General features: G+C 27.8%; 1 long non-coding RNA gene across 1 annotated transcript; it reads right to left on the minus strand.

Moving 5' to 3' along the window:
* Nucleotides 1-4,960: 4,960 nt before the first annotated feature.
* LOC129958210 (uncharacterized) lies at nucleotides 4,961-19,740 on the minus strand. Its single transcript, XR_008783179.1, has 4 exons — nucleotides 19,690-19,740; nucleotides 15,922-16,017; nucleotides 8,862-8,930; nucleotides 4,961-5,101 (listed from the first exon to the last, which is right to left on the minus strand). It is a non-coding gene; the product is annotated as an uncharacterized LOC129958210 (long non-coding RNA).
* Nucleotides 19,741-23,860: the final 4,120 nt, after the last annotated feature.

A 23,860-nucleotide genomic window follows, 5' to 3' on the forward strand; every position in this document is an offset into this window, starting at 1 on the left:
ACTATATTTTTCATTGGACCATATTTCTTTAAAAAGTTAACTGATAAAGGAATCTAAGCGTGTTCCGTAACACGATTGTATGTACCATGACGGAAGAGCATATCACGGTGTACCGGCTCCGTGATATGCTGAAGGATTCTGTAATCCTATAACTTCAAGAGAATGGATGCCTGCAGTGCATCATTTTAATGTAGGATGGCGAGCCTTCTGTTATTGATCGCCACATCAAACGATTGCTATGACAGAATTTCGCAGATGCATGGGTGATAAGTCTTCATTTTCCAGCATCATGGTTTCTACGTTCTCCGGATATCAGCCCCTGATAGCTTTGATTGTTGGGTTTCCTGAACGACATTATCTGCATTCAAAGGCCAGCATCTGTGCTAGATCTGATAGACAGAATTCGGTGACTTGTTCTACTCATTCCGGAAGGCATACTTTGATCAGTTGATGCTTATGATTCAGCGATTATTGTTCATTGTTAAGCACGAAGAGAGGATAACTGGACAGTTTCAATGCAAAGTTTTGATATTATTTAACATTTATAAAGCATATTAAATGACTTTCTGTAGAATACTGCAACACCTAAGGCTGACGTTTTGAAAAAAAATTATTATAAATGTCAAGTGTATTATCCGAAATTCAAATTTTATTTCATTCGGACAAATAGAACACATTCTAGAGCTCTCTCAAGTGAGAAACATTCCTTCCTAATCATGTATATTCTGAAAGGAATAAGCATTGAGGTTCTCCCATGTATAAGAAATGTATGGGAAGAGGAATAAAAATAGTTTAAAAACAAACGAAAGACTTCTTAAGTTGAAATGTAATAATGCGGTTTTTCTTTAACTATTAGATATTTATAATTATCAGGCTTTATACAACTTTAGATACAACTGCTTTAGATTAGTTAAGTTGATTGAAAACTCCTACAATCTCTTTTTAAGTATTTGCATTGCAAGAAATTGGAATAAATGTTACTTTAAAAGTGGTTTCAGCATTAATGCAGTGTTTATTTATTATTACTGAAGCAGCGTTCAGCCTTCAATCACTGTTTATTTATTATTATTGAAGCAGTGTTCAGCATTAAAGCAGTGTGCAAACAATGCAGAATTGAGATGATTCAACACTGAATGACATTAATGGATTGCATGATACTTAGATTATTTCAAGATTTATAAGTGTTAAATAAAGTGGAATTAGTAAATATACAGGCCATCGCTTTTACTAGGAATTTAATTGAGGAGAAAAATAGTATACGATATTTTTCAAACTGAAAGCTATTTTTAAAAAATTAACGTTCACTAACGATAATACATTTTCACTTTACAAGCATTGAAAAATTATTTATCTAATTAGAAATAAAATTTATTTGAAATAAAATAAAAAAAATGCCTACAAAACCCAAATTAATTTGCAATATTAATAATTGCTTCAACATTCCACATTCATGCCATTCAGTGTGGTCAGCATTTCTGCCGTTCAAATTTCGCTGACATTCCCAGGTTTTTTAAGAAATTTTGCTGACATTCCCAGGTTTTTTAAGAAATTTCCCTGACATTTGTCAAATGTTTCTAATATCTTCAGAATGATGTCGCTTTATTTTTTCTAATTAATTATTGCACAATATGTTCTTAACTGTATTTAATTTTCAGAAAAGAAATCCTGTCATTTTCACTTATTGAATTTCAGATAAGCTTCAATTATGTAAAATCCTTTCCTTTTTCGTCAATAAATTAACCAACAATAGAAGATACATTCCATCTAGACAGACTTTTAGCCAACCAGTCACATCTCAGAACCGTTTGTCAAATTTACTCACGAAAAATGCAGTACAAAAATATATGTGCATTGACGGAGTGCTTTTAAGAATGATATGATTTGTTTCCTTCCAGTGGGATCTCCCCTAGTCACACTATTTACCAACATGAAAATCGGAACTGAATTATAATTTTACTAACAGAAAAAAAGTCATTTACAAATTCAAAATGAAATCTCTGCATCAGAATAAGAAAAATTCTTCAATGAAATCAAAATTGCATTGACATTTAAAATACAAACACAATAAAAAAAATTGTTTGCACGCTGGCTAAGTGCTTAAAAGTTAGTCCTTATCAATTTTGTTCTTCATTACATAAAAAGAAAAATGTTTTAGACGTATAAATTTCAAAAAATATAATATGAATGAACTTTTACAAATTTTTGTGGTAAGCCGTTTCATATAACCGTATAAGAAAAACGCTCCCTTCTATTTTTAAAAAATCTTTTGAAAAAATTTCAAGAGGCATGTGAATGTATAATATATCAAACAAATTAATTTCTCGTTTATTTTTAAATTATAGAGCATTTTGTTGAATGTATGGGGAATTTTGGAATAAAATAAAATAATAGGAAATGTTAAAAGAAAATATTAGCAATAACGTCCATTCCATGCTGTCCTTATCATAGATTCATACAAAGAATTTAATAATCCGTGTTCACACCTAAATGATAGCAATTTATGGATATAATAGCAATAAACTCCATAATTCAACAAAAAGATCTCCAAGAAAAGGGGGAAAATTATTATTGTAAAATATTTCTTTAATAAAAATAAACTGATTTGGAATCATAATAAGTGTTCAATATTTTAGGAACAATTTTGAAATCATGAAACAGTCGTAATAACTTAAAGAATTATAGATACATATATGAAAGTAGCAGGAAAATATTTAAATTCTGATAAAGCCTAATATATCAATAATAGAGCTCAACATGCCAATTTTTTTATGTACTTCTGGACCAATCTTTCTGCGAGAAAGTTTGTGATATATGTATAAAATTATATATATATGTCTGACATATGCTTGCATTCAAACTGATTAACTATGAAAATAATAGAAATGCGGGAAAAATTGATTATTATAAACTGATGTTCAGGCAATGTAAATCAAAACGGAATCGTTATGCATAATACAAACTCAAAAACATGCATATGGTGACTTAATATAATTACAGTCTCGTCAGAAACACTAAATTAGCAATAAAAAATATGATTTCTTCAAACTTTTTAGCTAGCTTTCACCACAATTCAAGGATAATATTATTATTAATAATAATAAAGGTTGTTGAAGAAAGCTACGTCTATCACTTTTAGGTGATTTTAATCCTTGCAGTAAAACAAAGAGCAATTCTTCTAAACCTAAATGTAAATGTTTAAAAGTAGAAAAATAATTTAAAAATCATTAAAACATTCAAAATTACAGGAAAGGAAGTGAAAACAAAATGGTTAAATATATTGGTTAAAAATCATCTCTTACTGCAACTTTCATCTCACCATTATATTCAAGCAAACATAGTTAAAAGGAACATGTGCAAAAGTGTAGAATGCTACGGATATTATTAATTTAATTCTACAATAGGAAAAAATTTTCCTAATTGTTAGTTTACTCATGTAAGACAATTTAGATAAAAACTCAAACACACACACAAAAGAGCTTTTAATAGTAATTTTAGCCAAAAAATACAAAATGTATATGAATGTTTCTGTTTAATTGAAGAATATATATCCATAAACCAATTCAACAATAAATTGCATGCAGACATTCTAGCACTAACCAATTACAATTTTCATAAAATTTTAATTCATTGGTTTTTGTAAAAATGTCCAACATATACATATATTATTTCCAAAATTAATTGCAGTAACTCAGAAAATATCTAGTAAAACTTTTTCGTAAAAAAAATAACGAAAATTCAGAAAATTGTACGAATAATTATTTAAGTCTCAAATATTTATAAACAAGTCTATATAAGATATTTCTTAACACATAAAAAAGTTTAGTAAAGTGTAAATCAGGTAACATTGATAGTTTTTGTAAAAATGACTATCATATGGATAAACAAGTTCAGCAATGAATTTTGGAATTACAAACCTTAAATAGTAAAAATTACTCATAAAATATAAACCAAAAAGAATAAAATTGTATATGGATACTTCTTTATATCTGAAGAATACAAAAAAATGCACATTAAAGACAACTTGTAAAATGCATATTAGGTAACATTGATAGTTTTCTTAAAAATAACTATCAGATTTACACTAGTTTAACAACAAACCGGAAAACATGGCAGTTTTTAAATATCACATTTCTAAGTATAAAAATACCAGGTCGTACATACAAATGTTTGTTTTTCGTAAAATATTAATAAAAAAACTTAATATTGTATATGAATACTTCAGTAGAGTTGAGCAATATAAATAAAAGGTCCATAAGAGATAGTTCGTAAAATGTAATTCAAATTATATCGACAGTTTTCTTAAAAATGACGATAATATCCATAGACTAGTTTAAATAGGAACTGCAATACAAGGCAGATTGTAAATATCACAAGCATCAATTTTTTTAATGTATAAAAAAAGCAGATTGCATAAACAGATGCCGTGCATTTTCACGTTTTCAAAGTATATAACTACATTGCCACAAGATCTAATTACTTCCACTGGTTTTTAAATTTAGATTGTTCATAAAATTATGCTTAATAAAAGTGTAAATAAAAATATAATGTAAATTTTAAAATGACTCATTGTGATTCAATGTTTTTATTGAATTTGAAACACCTATAGCATATTATTATAACCTATTTGAGGAATATTAAAATTTCTCGTTTCAGAAATTCTATATTTGTGAAATGCATTACATTAAAATGACAGGAAACACATTTAATTATAATGCAAACTCATAGAGTTTAAAATGAAGAATAAAAATGAATTCAAAATATTGAAATGAAAATTCCTAAACATTTTCATCATAACGGAAAGAATTAGAATTAATGTCATATCAGAATTCATGTCCATACAAAAAAAAATCATTTTTTTACTAAATAAGGAAGAGTAAAGAATCCCCAAATCACTGGTCAGTTATCACTGGCCATGTACATACAAAAAAAAAAAAATCATTTTTTTACTAAATAAGGAAGAGTAAAGAATTCCCAAATCACTGGTCAGTTATAAAAGCTCAGATTTCTTAGTCATAAAGGTTTCAACATTTCCATTTTTTCCTTCTATTTGAAAAACTTTTCAGCCCATGCTTCGAGGCGATCAAGTTTTACACCCAAAACTCTAAAAAGAAATAAAGAAAGTGTCACATATTATATAAAGAGTATTTTTAATCAAATAATATACGTACATTTGAATAAGTATCGCGTAATCGAGGCTGATGTTTCATAATTTGAAACTTAAATATTCTTACTATATGAATAACAATTAAAGAAATACAGATTAAATTCAAAATTTGATAATTTCATAAAATCTATCATTTTGAATGTTCATCAATAATGAAAGCTATTAAATGTATAAAGCCCACACACATGCATATTGCTAGGGGAGAGAGTTCTTCTTTTGATCAATTATACCTTTAAACACTTCAATCTGGGCAGGCAACTGGAAAGAAAAGTTGAAAGTTGGTGTGCTTAGTTCAAAGATCATTCAGGATGTACCTAATTTAGCTTGTTGTTGTTTAAAGAAATATTTACTGTGGTGAATAAATCTATTTATCTGATTTCAACTCTAAGAACTAAGTAATACAAGCATTACGTTTTGTCTGATAGACTTTTTTTAACACTTGTGTATGCTTACTATAAACTGGACTTATAATTTCGCGCAAACTCTGAGTTTTTTATTATTTTGCAAAATTTAGCTACAGAATTTCAAATGTGAAACTGTACCAAGTTTTTTCTTTGATATTTAATTCCTTCGCAGAGCAATATTGCTTATTTAGAGGAAACGAAGGTTATTAGGGTTTCAATTTGACACGGTGATTGCCTATGATTTTTTTGACTCGTTCTGGTATTTCATACCTTATATCTATTTAAATGACACGCTAGTACAAGAAAACAGATGTTACGACACATCATGAAAAGGTACAACAATCTCTCATGAAGGAAACAACACTTTCAATTAGACTTCAATAAAGAGATTGTACCAGTCGTCATTTCTAATTTAACTTAATACACTGATAACTGCAGTAAGAACTTCCTGTAATAGTATTCCTTCTGTGTTTTCAATTTGGAGGATGTTTTATCCATATATCACGAAGTATTTAGTCATTATAGATTCGTCAATTCGGAAAGTCCTGTGAGTCCAAACTAGAGACATCTTCAATTATATCCATTGACATTTCTCGAGATTTAAACAAAAAGAACCCGAAAACTTAAAACAAAAACTATCAGAATCCCCTTAATAATAAATCTAGCAGGCTTTAAAATCAAATGGTATCCCCCTCCTCTAAATGAAAATAAAAACATAAAAAGGGTATTTTGCTGTATTAACAAAAAACGTTTTGGAAAAGGTCTCTCAGAAATATTAGTTTTTAATATAACGATCGATTTTTTAAAACAAAATCATTAAATAATAAAGAAGAAAGGAGTAAAGAGAAAAAAGAATAAAGAATACCTTTATAAAGAACGTGCTTACGTTCTGGATGAATTTTTTGAAAAACGTTCGAAACTACTTATATTTTCGAATATTTGCATACAAAAGATGGAAAAAACATCTATAAAATCAACATATACAAATTAAGAGGCAAATGTTTTTCAAAAAAGGAAAAAACAACTGTTTTTTTTTTGCTAAAAAAAGATACAAAAAAAATCTTCCAGTTTAGAGATTTATCAAATGATTTTCTTTAAAAGTTGCAGATAGCTTATATTATCTAGTTCCTGAAAAAGGAAAAAACCGCATTCTTATCCATTCTTTAAATACTGGGGTTCAACTGATAAATAACATAAAATTTCCAATTTTTTTTTCACATTGGGAAACACTAAAAAACTATAAAATATTTCTAAATACATACATAACTAATTCTCTAGTTCAGGAACTGTAGAACTGCCTGTATTCTACAGGCTTACATCCTATTCACTTGCTTCCGCGTCAAACAATCCAAAGGCTCGGTTATCAAGGCGATCAATTCGTACGTGACAGGTTTGAGTCCGTCCTCGGTGTGTCTCTTTTTCATTTTTTTTCAATTCAATTTTTTTTTAAATTATTCAAATATAATTAACAGCTTACATATAGTTTTAATTAATATGTTTTTCGTTTGTAATTAAAAAATTTATATTTATTCTGCTAATATTTGAACTATAAATTTTTAAATAGAAAAGTAATTACAAATATAAATGGATTTTTTAAAAAAAATCATAATTATTTCAATTATATTAATAATTTAGAGATAGTTCTTTTAATATGTTACTCATTTTTATGCAAATATAAAAGAAAAATAATTAAACGCTTTTTTAAAAATTATTACAAAATTATTTTAATAATATGAATTAATGCAATGTAATGTTAATGAACATGTGCATAAAATTTTAATTAATGTCACTCATTTTTTACGCAAAAAAAAATATTCATTCATCTAATGCTTGATGATAATTTCGTAATACTTAAGTATAATTTCATTTTTAAAGAATAATAATAATAAACCTAACTTAAATGGTGATAATTATAAAATATAATTGCTCGCCAATTTAAATTATTTATAACCAATAACTTACATCCATAATTAGTTTTCATTTAACAATTAAATAATAATTCAAGCATAAAGAGAGAAAACACTTACTTTTGCATAAAACTATGAAAAACATATTAATTAAATCTATCTATAAGTTGTTGACTGAATTTCTATAATTCTGAAAAATTAGGAGAGAAATGAAAAAGAGGCATGTACGATCTCTGACCTATCGCTTACGTAATGGCAGCCTTGACAACTATGCCTCTGATTTGGTAAAGGGAGAAATGGGAAGAAATTACTAGTAAACAAGCTATGCAAAATGTTCGAAGGTATTTTCAGGAAATTGGTATGCTATTGCGCTTTATATTTTAGTGATTGAACATTCTATAGGTATAATACCGGTATACTAAATCTCACATCGAACTCAATTCTCCAACTCGTGCATTCCCCTTGTAAAGCGACAGTGGCAAATTTTAGTATTTCAGAACACAATATAGAGAAAATAAAAAGAAATAAAGAAAATAAAAGCTATAATAAAATGGACGAGTTTAAAAATGTTATTAATGTCACGAAATGCGCCTCAGTTTTCCAATTAAATTTTCAAACGTTTCTCTTAATCTCTTACGCAGTAAAAAAAGTTAAATTTTTCAAAACAAATCTGAAAATAATTTTAATTCTTAAAATATATAAAATTATATTACTTTCTGCAAGAAAATAAGATTCCTTGAGATCATAACGAGATAGAAAATATAATTGCTAAGAAACATTAATAAAATCATATAAAGCAACCTTTTAGTTATCATTCTACATAAGATCCGATGGAACTGAAAAACGTGTTAAGGCGTGAGATACGAAGAAATAAGCGAACTGAAAGGGAAGCCACCGTCTGACAGCCACTTGGACTTCCTGGGAAAATGCAGTCTAACCAGACACCTTCTCATATGCTGAAACAGATAGAAGTCACAGAAAACTAAAACAAGACCATAGCTGAGATAGAGAAATACCTGCCAACGGAAATTTTGCGGCAGTAGCCGCATATGTAGTTGTGCTGGAAGGCAAGTGTTGTAGGCAAACACAATATCAGGATGAATCATCTTTATTGCTAGACGATGTGTCAACGGATGTCATGCGGCGGAATCCATCGACACCGAAATACATAAAGTAGACTAACGATATGACAGGTACTGCGCATTGCCGATGATTCTGATATTGAGAGGTAATTGACTGAGAATTGTAACTATTTTGAAAATTTTTCAAGTAAACTCACCAGGACAATTAATTTCTGGAGTAGCCAAATATTGTCAGTATCAAATCTTGCAAAAAAAGATTATTTTTTAAAAAATTATTTGAACTTTCGATAATTAAATCACTTACTCAAGCCCTTCATAATCGGGTGGAGGTTCGATTGGAAATTCAATATCACTGGAACCTTTACCTAAGAACCTAAAAATAGCAAAGTTAATTTTAAAACTTTCTATATCAAATTAAGAAACACTCAAGCACAGCAAAATAATTTTTATCTAAATGAAATGTTAGAATATAAATTTCAATCAATAAAAATATGTTTTGGCTATAGGTCTCATATTTATTTACAATAATTTTTTTTCAAAACCTACTCTACTTTCCCAAAATTAAGTCAAAAGATGAAATGCTAATTTCTGTACACATAACTAAATTGTAAATGGAAGAAAAGTGCTTACATAATTATAAGCTTTATTAAATACGTGTTGCTGTTTAGTTTATGAACATGAAAGCATTTTGAACGATGTAACAGGATTGTAAATCACACAAGAAGATAAGAAATAAAGAGGAGTAATGTATAAGAATGATAATTTGTAAGTATTATGAATAAGATTTACGTTTATTTTTTATAGCAAATAATATGAATAAAAAAATACAAGTAGAATTTAACTCCCGCAACAAAGTTTGTTGTTGTTCTCTCTCTCAGCCATCACCAAAAGCTCATCAAACAAATAATAAAGATTCTAAATACTTCAAACATTTACCCTTTTTTTAATACTAACATAGCAAATAAGTAGAATAACACCTCGAAGACAAAATACAAATTATTCAAACTTTTTTCATAATTGAGATAAATATGAGATGTCTTTCTGTAAATCGGCTTCTTATAATTTAAACTTTCCAACTCACTGCATAAACAACACGAACAATTCTAGGATGTGAATTGATTAGCATTAATAGAAATAGAGTAAAAACACAGGATCACTTTAAAAGTAAGATTCTAGATCCAGGGGCACCGGATCACGCCAGGTGCTCGGTATTGATGACGAATTTCTTTTTCCTATTAATTTGTTTTAGAATGGTGCCTAACGATATTGCAGTGATTCGCATTCAATTACTCAATGCAATGTAAATAAATTATTATACTATTGAAAATAAAGTTTATGCCCTTTTTCAATAGGTAAAATTAATACCTTTCATATTTGGGGAATTAAATTCCGTTATTGCATTTCATCACCTAACAGTTTATATTTTTGCCGTTTTCTGTCCAAAAGTTATCATATTTTTAATGAAAATTTTGTATTCAAATGTTCATTATAAATCCAACACAGCAGACGACAAGTTTTGCCCGAACGGTTCTACTGGTGAGTTCTCAGTTGATATCCTTCCAAGTGATCGATATACTGTTGTGACAGCGCATTATTTTTTACACGTGTTGAATAATTATTAGAATCCCCCTGAATTAACATTAATTCTGTGTTAAACATACCGCGTGAAGTTTTAGAGAAACCTGCGAATTAGGAGTAAAAATAATTGTGGAAATGTAGATAAAGCAAAAATTTCTTTTTGATAAATTTTAGCCTTTAAAAGAAAAGGATAGACTGCTAAAGAGAGCAAAGAAGAGATGGATCAAAATGTCACTGCGTTTCTTGATTGTCTTGATAGCTTTGAAAGGAGGAGTGGTGATGTTAAACATTTTCCAACATCTAAGGATGGATTCAACAGTTCAAATGATGTTGAATGGTACGCAAATAAGAAGTAAAATTCTATATAAATGTTTCTATCTCTTCTCTCTATTCTATATAAAAGAAAAAGGCATAATGTTTCAATTTTCGTCAGAAATGCCGGTAGAATTCCAATTTTCCGGCTGATCTTTTAACACGAAAAAATATTTCGATCCCTTCCTTTCCATATAAAATATTTCAAACTTCTGGATTATTGTTAAATCATTCATGATACAACTGCTAATGGTTCAGAGATAAAATTATATGTATGCGGATATGTGTGGTAAATTAACTCCACGAGAGGGCGTTCTGCATTAACTGTCCATATTCATGTAATATATATTCCTTCTCCATCATTACATTCTCACTTGTAAAAATCATCATAATCACCTTTGTTAATCAAGAAATAGAACGACTAAGCTAATCCAAGTGGACTGATGCATTAAAACCAATCACACTTTCAACGATGGGGGTTCGGAGCCAGTGAACAAATTCCAAAAGGTGATACAGGGGTACTTCCGTTTTACATTTATTCTGCCTCTCTTATTTCTGAAAATGAGTATTTTAAAGAATTTAAATAAGTGTGATTTCATAATAATTGTAAATAGTGAAAATGTGACAAAAAATGCTAAAATTAGGGACTATTAATATAATTATGGAAAATTAATAGAAAATTCTGATGTATTCAAAATGGATAAAGAATTTGTCCGTGGCGTAGTCAAATCGATCTGTGAGGATCGGACGACTAAGGCAATTAATGGACAATCTAAGTTAGATTGAAAAAAAATGAAATTGGCCCGACTCGAGAAGAAGATTGAGCTAGAAAAATTGGAAAAACAATCAGTGCCTGGTGAGCGAACAAACGTGGTTTTCTGTTTTGAAAATATAATAAAAAGAATTAGAAGACTAACAATTTCTGTTCCTGAGAATGCCGAGACATTGCATTTGTTTTTACTTTCTTAGATAAAGCATAAATTATGCTCCAAAAGGAATTCCAGTTCCCAAAAGGCATACAAGCCGAGATATTAATTAATTTACTAGAGATTAAACCTAACAATGTTTTAACGTATGCAACTGAGGAAGAATTCTCGGATTATGAATCAAATGACTCACATGTATAGATTGCATCGCAATTAACTACATCATTTGAATATTACTGTCAAGTAAGAGAAATGAAAAAAAAAAAAGATTTTAAAAAATTATAAGATGTAATTGTTACGGATAAATTGTATGAAACATTGGATTTCAGAACGAAAGAACACATAGATATCCGCGAAGGAAAAACATGGCTTTCGCCAACTCAGTTAGGTCGCAAATGTGATTTATTTTATTCATCTCGTGGTAAATCATTATATGAAGTAAGTAATTCTAAAGTACATATTAATGAAATAGAAGCATCAGGGTATGAAAAGCAAGCGATGAAACGTGAGTCATTTTGTCAAAACAAAAATCCAAATGTTCAAAGAGAAAGGATTCATTATGTATGCAAGAGAAAAGGGGAAAGCTTTGATTTCACTCGTATATATATATATACACTATATTAGGGTGGAATGAAAAAATTAATTTTTGATTTTTAACTTGTAATAACGTGGAAAAGTTTCCTTTTGGCATAGATGAGATAAATAATAATTATAAAAAAATTTTGGAGTACATCTTGAAATGCAGCAAAGACGTTAAAGTTTCATAAAAACACACTTTTTGAAACTTTTTAAGGATTTCTGCGTGCCTCGATTATGAAATAAAAAGCTTTCATTAGGCATTGCCATATGAATAAAAGTATAAAAACAATTTTATTACTGCACTGACACGGAATTGAGTCGTCGCCAGAGCAGTTGTTATTGAGTTAAGGCGGAGATTTGTCTGCGTCCGATGACAAGATCAAACAGATTCATCAAATAGACAAGAAGCGACAAAACTGCCAAATTCCTGTGCGGTTTAATATTAAGTTAAAACTTTATACAGAAGACATCTGAAGCTGAATCAAATAGTATAGGGTACTCGGTTATCGACTTTCCCCGGCTTCCTTGAGACATGCAAGCAGTGGAAAGAGTTGTGAGATTGGTGGCCGAATCGGGTCAAAATGTCTGTGGTTCAATCTCAAGAGAAAGACACATAAGAGCAAAAACTGACTCACGTGTGAATTTGCTAAAATTTAATTTAAAAAAAAACTGTTTAATGTAGCAGTGAAGTAGAAACAAGCATTTTGCAGTTGTAATATTTGAAGTAATAAAGGATACAGAAGTAAGAAATCCAAAATTGGACATAATTTTTTTTATTATTATTATATATTGTAATTAATAATTTTCTCCAATTGTAATGATTACATATATATATTTAAAATCATCTTTTGTAACATTATACGAACGAAAAATTCATAAAAATATTTTATCAAAGTTTATAATTTTTCAAACTTTTTACGAACTTTAAGCTCTTTTAGGTACCTCGAAATATTGTTGTATTGCAACCAGAATTTAAAAAAAAAAATTCTTTTTGAACCTAAAAGCAAATTTTTCACCACTATTGCAAAACTAAAGTCTAAGAAAAATTTTTAAAGACCCTTTTGAATAAATTCAATTCTTTTACAAATTTCAAGCTTTTTGAGGCACCTCAAAATAATACAATATTTCAACCAAATTTTTAAATATTATTTTTCAACCTAAAAAGCAATTTTTCCGCATTATTACCAAAGTAAAATTAAGAAAAATTTTCAAACGCCCTTTTTAAAAATTTCTATTTTTTCAATTTTTTTTACAAATTTCAAGCTTTTTGCGGCACTTCAAGATAATGAAATATTCCAATAATAATAATAATAATAAAAATAAAAATTTGTTATTGAAATTAAAGGCAATTTTTCCGCATTATTACCAAACTAAAATCTAAAAAAGAAACATTTTAAGGCCATTTTCGTTCCAAACTAATATATATAGCCTCATAACTGCTGAAGTTTATTTAACTGTATATATATATTAGAGATTTATAAACCGTTTTTTTATTTTTTATTTCTGACATTTTAACATATAAGTTTTATTCTCGTGAAAATGTTACAGCTTACTTTATTTATCATGCATATTTAAAAATTCATAAAATATTATTACATTTTTATTATTGAAGCAATTAATTCATGACTCATTTAAACAGGAAATTTTCTTTCAGAGAATGAAGAAATATTTGGGAAATATGAAAAGTTACCAAGATATCATCGAAAGTTCATCAGAATTATTTATTTTACGTTTTTGCCTATTTTTTTTAAATTAATATAATTCTTAAAAATTTCATTAGAGTTCTCTAAAACTATATTTGGAGGTTAGTCTTATAAGACAGAATCGATTCACCAAAAGAAAATAAATCAATTGAAAAATTTCGATGTAAGTTAATTAACAGTGCTAATTGCCTCGGATACGAAGTTTGACGATTTGAATGAAACTGTTCCCTCGACTCATTTCTATCAAAATTGCGACGGTATGCTAATAAATAAAATGGCGACGAAAGTGTCTTTGTTGACGACCGTACCTGCATTAATAAATTCATTAAATGGGCACATTTAGGCATGAAACACAAACATAAGAAGAAAGAAAAAATTAAATCCACAGTATAAGTTATAAACAGCTTATATATGCGTCTGTGTGTTTGAACAATATCAAATAGCTGCATGCAAATTCTATTATACAATGAATTCTTTTTGAGGTCAATGTATGAAATAAGTATGAATTTTGATTGTGAAGAAATAAATCAGGCCAACGAATTTCAATAACAGTCCTGATTTCAATCCTTTTTCTTTTTTCTTTTTGGAAATGGACAATATATACAGAATATATATATTGTGAATGGACAATATATACAGAAGCAATCTGTTTTGTGAAATTATGCTGCTTTACTCGCAATGCAATTAAATTAGACAAGAAACTGTACAACAAAAAGAATTAAAAATTCCAAGCGAAGGATATTCATCAGCAAATATTGTTGCCAATGATAATAAATGCTATAGACAAACTGTCAGTATAAAAATTGTTTTCCACTAAGACATTTCACAGTTTAAACTCTGAGCATAGTGGTTCAAAATGTTCTGTACTGCGCTCTGTCTTATTTTAAAGTAGTGGACAAGAAATCAACAAAGTAATCTCATGTATGGAAACTTTTAAACAATATGAGACGTATCCATATTCTCTGAATATTGTACAAAAGCTATTGTTGGCAGATGTAAAAAAAAGAAATAAAAACACTTTGAACTCTGCAGCTTTATCTTAAACAAGCAAGGTAAAAATCCAAAATACGTTTAAAAAAATTACATTAACTTGTTTTGAAAACTCTCATAATATACGACTAAATACATATAAAGTGCTGTTTGTCAATGTTTGGTACAGGATATGGAGGAATACATCTATGGATCTTCTTCTTCGATGATAATTTAATTTCTACTAAAAAAAAAAAGTCATATTTTATCTTGCCCGTCATCTGATTTTCTAAACAAATCTGTGTGATAAGAGACTCACCAAAAGGCATGCTTGCAGCATAAGGGAACACTAACACACAAAACCAATGGAAATTATACAATTGGAACCAATTCTGTTAGAAAAACTATTCTTTTCTTGGATATGGAGTTCTATGAGAAAAATCCCCGCAATCGCTTGATTGCAAAAATTTTATATAAAATAAATTTAAATTTCTTAAAGATAAAGTTTACGTAAGAGAAACTATAGGTTGAGGCGACTTTAAACAGGATTGAATATTCATAGCATGAAAAGCTTTTACACCAATAGCATAGCAGGAAAAGTCGGAAGAAATTATTGCGAAGTTTCATCTCTATTTTTCATCCGAAAAAAAAAATATTTCAAGTAAACACTACGGTAAAGATATTTTTTTAATTAAATTTTTCAGATGGATAAGTATAACCAGATTTTAAATGAAATTTAATGAATAAACACAATTTTTTTTTCAATTATTTTTTAAAGAACAAACTATTCTATGTTTATAAATACTTTTTAACGAATATAAAAATTGCAATGACGCTTATTACAAATTTGGCACAACTGCTTCACTTTTTCAAAAGATGATAGGTACTACTTTAAATGAATGAATTTCAATACAAATCATATTTATTTTAAGCAAATATTTTATAAGCCAAACTTTGATAAAAACAGCATACATAATAATTCTTTCTCTTACCTAAAAAATTTTGGAACGAGAAGTCTATGCATATGTCTCACGGCTTAGAAATTAGTTATTACCAAAGATAAAAGTTAACACCTTATATATGCATAAATAAAGTCACAAATACAGTTTAAAAACGTTAGTATTCGGCTTACAAAAGATGTTTCCATAAATTAAAGTTAACTTAATTGTAATATCATTTCACAATTAATCAAATAAACTTAGATGATTATTAAATAAAGATTTCAGCTTTGTAAAATTTAAATAATTATATTAATATCGTTAAAAACTAAAAGCAAGCACGCATAAACTTCACTTACTCCCAGCCTTTTTTATCACCCTCTAACCACTTTTTAGTCATATAGTCTTCTTTCTCCTGTCTTCTCTTAGCCTCCATTTGCTCAGCTACCGACAAACTACAATTATACGGGAAAAAAATAATGTCAACCAGTTATTAAGGAACATGCAACATACACACAAATATTTTTTTATTGTAACAATGAAAACCAAGTTTTGGTACAGCCAAGTCTAGGAAAGATAAATTCAAATAAGTCAATAAAACAAAAGATTATGCAAAATACACTCACAAACTTAAAATTCATTTGTTAGGGTATGAAGTCAAAGAAGGATGCGTATCTACTGATAGTCATAATATTGAAAGCATAAAAAAAATTACAACCTCCGAAAAATGTTCAAGGATTCCTTGGTTCTGTAAATATTTATAATAAGTTCATTGATTCGAAAAAATAAGAGAACTTTTATATAATCTTCTGAAAAATGATACACCGTGACAGTGGACAGAAGAATGTGAAAAAAAAGCTTTTGAAATATTAAAAAATAAATTGATAAATATAATGCTTAGTTACAGCTATATAACCATAATTTACCTCGTCATGTTTTTTTTTTTTTTTTTTTTTTTTTTTTTTTTTGTGATGCATCTCAGATAGCCATTATAGCTGTTCTAAAACAGGCTGACTTTTCTAGTAAATTAAATCCTGTATCTTATCATTCAAGAACTTTACACCCTTATGAAAAAATTATTGTATAACTGAATTGGAATATTTAGCAACAGTGGATGCTCTTGATACATTTTATTATTATTTACATAGGAGAAAATCCATAATTCCTACTGATCATGCTGCTCTTGTTTGGCTTAAAAATGTAAAAACTTTAATGGGAAGATTATTTCGTTGGTCTTTAAAACTAAGCATATGTGATTATGAAGTTAAATATTTAAAGGGAACAGATAATGTTGAAGCTGATATGTTATCCAGGCATCCTTCTGCTCAATATCTCCAGCATTCTGTACATTTACTGGAAATGGATGAGATAAAACATTATAAAATTTAGACAACTTGGATAATACTAAATTTAAAAATGTCAATGATGTACTTCTAATTAAAATGGAAAAATTTGTTTAAAATAAATGTACCTTTTTCTCTAAGGAGAAATGTTTTACAAAATGTTCATGAAAAATTTAGGCATCCAAGCATTCAAAAATTGATAAAACTAATTACTTCTTAATAATATTTGCCTCATATTACTCAGGAAATTGCAATTTTGTGATGTTTTTTAACTAAATAACAAGGAAAAGGAAAAAAGATTTGGTTTTTTATAGGTTGTACCCGCCACAGATCGTCAGTAAGAATGTCTTTCTTTCGAAACAGTTGATTGATTTAATTTTTACAAATCAACTAAAAAATTTCTTCATATAGTGATTGATCATGCAACTAGATATTTTTAGGCTATTCCTTCCAAAACTGAAAATTCTGAAACTTATATTAATATATTAAACAGGTTTCCCAAATTCAGGTACCTTCAAAATTATTAACTTATAGAAATGACGTTTTACCTCATCTAAATTCAAGCATTTCCTCAGAAATTACACTGTCACGTATCTGTTAACGTATTCACATCATCCACAAACTAATGGGAAATTTAAAAGAGTTAATCAGTTCGTAGGACCTAAATTAACGTGTAAGGTCAATTCTTCTTCAACTAAAATTCCTTGGACTGGACTTTCAGAACAAGTAATCAATGAATATAATTTAACATTCCCTTCTGTAACAAAATTTCCTACTGGATATTTGTTATTCGGCACTTTACCTTATTCTCCTCCCTGAACTCAAAATCACTTCTATCCTCCAGTAGAAAAGTCTAGAAAATTAGTCAAAATAATACCATAAAATATTATTATAAAAATAAAATAAGATATGATGCTAGATTCATAGATGCTCCATTCAAACCTGGTGACATTGTAATGTTCAAGGAATTTAACTATCTAAATAAAAGAAAATTTTCTCCAGTATTTTCAGGTCCATATGAAATAGTAACTAAACTTTCAGATGTAAATTAAGAAATAACTAAACCAAATGCAGTAACGAACAAAGCAACTAATATTGTCCATGAGTCAAAATTAAGAAACTATTACCCCCAGAAAAATTAAAATTAAGTCATGAATAATAATTGAAATTAATATTTTTTTTTAAAAAAATCCGTCTATTTCCACTCCACCCACTTTTTTTTTTTTTTTCCTTCCTTTTTCACATAAACCCCAACTTACATTGGCCCATTTTCTACTCTCGTAAGAGTTAGTTTTTTCTTTTTCTTCATGATGATGATGTTGTAATAATTGCCATCACAATAGGTATTCAAACGTAGCAGTCTTTTTGAGACAAGAATACAGGGTCATTAATTTCTATCTCTTTCTATTTTTATCCCGGATATATGGTTCTCCTGTGAAAGTAAATATTCCTGAATGGGAGTAGAAAGAGAATAAGAATTACATTCCCCTTCTTCATGTCGTTGTTGTGGAGGTCGATGATGGCTCCACAATTAAAACTGGGAAATGAACTAAATAATGCGGAGTAACTAATTAAAATTAACTAAGAAATTGCGGTGTAGCTATAAGTGATGAAACGTTCTTCTATAAAATGTGGTTTATTTCTGTGAGAAGAAATATGGAGTCACCCCGCTACCAACGGCAAGCATCGCGTTCCGAGTTCTAAAGAGTTCTGGCGGGTCATGACCCGCGCAGTTACAAAAAAGGAGCAACCCTAGAATGGGCTCTTGCTAACTTGGTGCGTTGGTAGCAAAGTATTGAACAGTCGTAATTTTTGAATGAATTGAAGAACAGCGAAGTTTAAAAAATCAAAAGAGCCTTCTCTATACGGCCACGAAACTGCTCAAAAATATGTGTTTCCATTATATACATACATGCATGCACGCACGCACGAACACACACACATATATAGTGTCAATAAAAAGTATATTCTGTGTACAAATCAAGAAAATTAAAGCTGTAGATGAGTTAAAAAACATAGAGGAATACCCTGCAAATTATAAAACATGTTAGAAAACAAAAATGAATATCAAGTCAAAAGCTAAAATAAGTTTAAACACTTAGTGTATCATACAAATGGTAGATATTGCTAGCAGTGCTGAAAATAAACTTCTAATTATGTGAATAAATAAGGATGAAAAAGAAACTGTAAATGGTTTCTTATTAAAAATATATAAAATAATGATACCAGTTGCCAATTGTAGTAATGAAACTTCGCTTCCTAAAAGAAATTATATGATTTTGAGAGGAACTTTTCACACCGATTATATTTTCTTGGTAAATATGAAATCAACAGTACTGACGCTATAAAACGATGAAACAACACATTGTTACAACTTTCAATGGAAGATTTTGAAAATAAGGTGCCATAGGCGATGGTATATTTCTGGCCTCAAAATATTTAACAGCCGATTTCCTCATATTGTTTAATAAACTACGGTTAATATCACATAAATTTTGAGAAGATGGAAAATCTAGATTAATTTAAAATACTGTTTGTATTAAAAATACATTAATGAAGTAATGATAATTGAGGTACAAGACACTTATTTAAATAAATAAGTAATGAAAGAATTTTTTCAAAATTTCTTTTATAATTTTAAATAATCTCAAAGAACATAATTTGACTGTAATTAAAATGATTCCTTTCGTTTTAGATGTTTGTTTTGTGCAACCGATGAAATCTAAAGACTTAACTTGAAAGGAATAATATTTTTTTTGTTTAATAATAACTTAAGAAAAAAACCTGGTAGAAGGTTCAGAAGACTGGCAAGTATCCTTCTTTCTACCGCCTTCAGCAAATTTAGATTTCTGGGAAAAAAAGAAAAAAAAAAACATTAATAAGGATATTTCCAGTCCTATGTATTTACTTACACAAGATAGATACTTCACAATTACATTTCAGTTCTATGTAAGTAGGCATGATACTTAAAAAATGTTTAATTAATTACAGAAATATAAAAATTCAGCTTTTTTTATGACTTTATAAGTTATAACAATGACTGCAAATATATTAATTGTTCTTAAAAAATTAAAGGTAAGGTATATGATAAGAAAATAAGTGCACACCGGAATGAGGGAGTGAGGTCTCATTTTAAGATAACACAGCTGAAAGGAGTGATTAGTTTCCATAGGTTATTAATGCATCATTCAAGATAATTACATAAAAAGAAGTATTAATAAACAAAGACTTAAAAAAAGCATTACATTTCTCTTTATATGATGCATATTTTCATATACAGATAATAGTAATTTTAAATTAATTTTCAGATTTTTTTCATGTACAAATATATTTATATGCATAAGAAATTCACTCCCAGAAAGGAAAATGCTGTTTTGTTAAATTTTCCCTTTTGCCAAAATTTGAAACAACAAAAAGAAAGAAAACAACTTATTTCATTTTTTATAGGACACTAACATCAATTAGTTCAAAAGAACCAGACATTTTCTTCTTATAAAATATTATTACTTACAATTATAAAAATATTACAGACTTTGAAAGAAATAATTATTGATTTGAGAACATTTTTTAAAAATATAAAAACAAATTTAAATAATACTCCAATGATATCAATGTACATTAATATTTATATAGGCAGAAAAAAATTTCAAAATTACACCAATTTATGAAGAGAAAAGACTGAATTTATAAAAAAAAAACATATTTCAAAATTATCAAGATGTGTGAAATCTAATGTAAATGCAATTGTTCTGTTAGCAATGATCCATGTTACATTAGACAGAAACATAGTTTAGAGTTGCAACTCCACACCACCATTCTCACGGTCAAATATAAACATTTTTGTTTCTCATATGAAGCTACAGGTGAGTAAAAAGTTACTGTAATTAAATTTTTATTCATGGAATTGCACATAAAATGTTACATTTATATATACTAACAAACCATTTGACATGATCTGAAATTGCAGCGTTAATGTCAAAATAACCATTTCAGTCAAAATCTCAAAGCATGCAACAAAACCTGATAGATTTTAGTTATTAAAAAATTATAGAATTCATCTACCCTCAATTAACTAATACGAAATTCTTTGAAATCTTGTTGTCAATACTGGAAAAAGCAATTAAAAAATATAGATATTAAAATATAAAATTCTTTCATAAAGGAAAAAGGGACTTCAGAGAAGCATTTCCAAATCATACTGCACCAATTGAAAAATTTTCTGGAAGGATGTATTACACATTATAGAACAGATACATATTTCTTGCCGTTTACTAAATTATACAATGCACATCCTGATGTTTGTGATAAGAAAAGATGTAAAAATTATTTTATTTAGAGAATTCTGCATTCTTCATTTTATTCATCTGAAATGATGTTTTAATAAATATATTATTATTTCTGTAAATGTAAAGTTTTAAAAAAGAAGTCAACATTATTTGTTCAGTATTTAAAAAGTAAAGGGTTAGAATACTGCACACACAATTTTAAGACCATTATTAGTATATTCTAAAATTTCATTTCCTAAAAGTGAGACAATATCACTCAGAAATATGAAATGTAAAAAATTAATGAAACATTCCGATGAAAGTTTAATTAGCCAGAAATTAAAATAATTCATATAAAAATATCAGCATATTTAACCTTTCTGCTGTTAATGCTTTAAAATTCTTAATTTATTTAAATATTAAATATTTCTCATGTTTTACAAAAGAGGAAAGAGGAAAAAATTATTCATCAAAAGAAATGCCTATGACACCCTAAAAGTAAATGATACCTCATCAAATAATAATATAAATTCCAACTACGAAAACAAATAACGACATAGACATCAAACCTTAATAGGTAATGCATTTTGAATATACAAAAATATTAAATTTTAGATGTAAACTGCTTTTTATAAATTAATTTGACTTTTTTTTTAAATATTGTTCTGAAATAAGCAATAATTTTTTTCTTACTAAAGATAACATTTTACATTAGGTATTTTGATTTCAGTCAGAAAATTCAAATTTTTAAAATTCAAAGTTTCGTCAGAAATGAAATAATATCAGCTATTTTGATAAAAAATAACTTTGCAGAAAAATTTTAAAAATATTTTTTTAATTACCTTCGAAGACGAAGCAATCACATTTGGTTGTACTTCGGTCAAATCACTCTTTTCGATTGCCTCTGAATCAGTTTTGGGGATTCTTATTGGTAAAGCAGGCAAATTCTCATTTGACAAGTTCATCTGAAATGAATATAAAAATTATATTGTTACACATAATACATAAAGTGAAAAGTTTCATTTTTACAGTCTAATTCAGACTTAAAGAACATTACTTTCGAAAATGAAGCAGCTATATTTGGTTGTCTCTTCGGCAAATCAGTTTTTTGGATACATTTTGGTATAGCACCCCTTTTCTCATTTTCCCAGCTTACCTGAAATAAGTGATTTTACAATACACAAAATAGTATAAGCATAGTATATTAAGATTAAGATTTTATTAAATTAAGATTCTATTAATGGAATTGTACATAAAACACTACAGTTATATATACTAACAACCATTTCACATGAAAAGAAATTTCAGATATAATGTCAAACTAACCATTTCAGTAAAAATCTCAAAGCATGCAACAAAACACGATAGATTTTAGTAATTGAATAATTGCATTTACCTTTAAGTTCCTAATACCAAAGACTTTGAAACTTTGTTGTCAAAATTGGAAAAGACAATTAAAAAATAGGATATAGCAAAATCATAGCATGTGAATTGAAACTTTCCCAGAAGGATGTGTCACACAATATAAAATAGATATATAATTCTTGACTTTTAATAATTTCATAATTTAAAAAAATAAATGGTTAGATTACTGCACATTTAATTTCAATTCACAATTAACTATTATAGTATATTCTAAAATTTCTTTTGCAAAAATTAAGACAGTATCTTAAAGAAATATGAAATGCAAAAAATTGACCAAAACTTCAGAAGAAAGTTGAATTAGCCTGAATGTAGTATTGAAATGATTTTATTATACATAGCATAGGTGACATGTATCATTATTATAGATTAACAAAAATTTCAAAATTTAAACTTTCCCATTGAACTAAATTATAACATTAACTTTTATAATAAGTAAATTATTATTTCTGTGAATGTAAAACTGCAAAAGACATGAATATTATTTGTTCATAATTTAAAAAGCAAAGGGTTAGACTACTGCACACTCAATTTCAGGACAATTATAGTATATTAAAATTTCGCTTGGTATAAGTAAGACATTAAATATGAAATTCAAAAAATATACAAACTTTCTGAAGTAAGTAGAATTAGGATGAAATTAAAATATTTCATAAAAAATATTGGCACATTTTAACCTTTCTGCTGTAAATGTTATAAAATGAATTTTTGACATTTACTTAAATATTAAATATTTCTCATGTTTTACAAAAAAGAATAGAGGATAAAATTATTCATCAAAGAAACTGCCTGTGACACTCTAAAAGTAAATGGTCCTTCATTCAAAAATTAATTTAAATTACAACTACAAAAACAAATAACTGCATATATATAAAACCTTAAAAGATAATGCATTTTAAACATACAATAATATGTAAATTTTAGATGTAAACTACTTTATATGAATTAATTTCAATTTTTTTTCTAAAAATATTGTTCTAAAAACGTGAAATAATTTTTTTCTCACTGAAGATAAAATTTTACATGAATTGTTTTAATTATACTCAAATTCAAATTTTAAAATTCAAAGTTTCTTTAGAAATGAAATATTATCAGCCATTTTGATAAAAAAAAATAACTTTGCCCAAAATTTAAAAAAAAATTTTTAACTACTTTTGCAGACGTAGCAACCACATTTGGTTGTATTTTGGTTAAATCACTCTTTTGGATTGCCTTTGAATCAGTTTTGGGTACCCTTATTGGTGAAGCAAGCAAATTTTCATTTGACA

This window comes from Argiope bruennichi, chromosome X1 (genome assembly GCF_947563725.1).
Source record: "Argiope bruennichi chromosome X1, qqArgBrue1.1, whole genome shotgun sequence".
Lineage (NCBI taxonomy): Eukaryota > Metazoa > Arthropoda > Arachnida > Araneae > Araneidae > Argiope > Argiope bruennichi.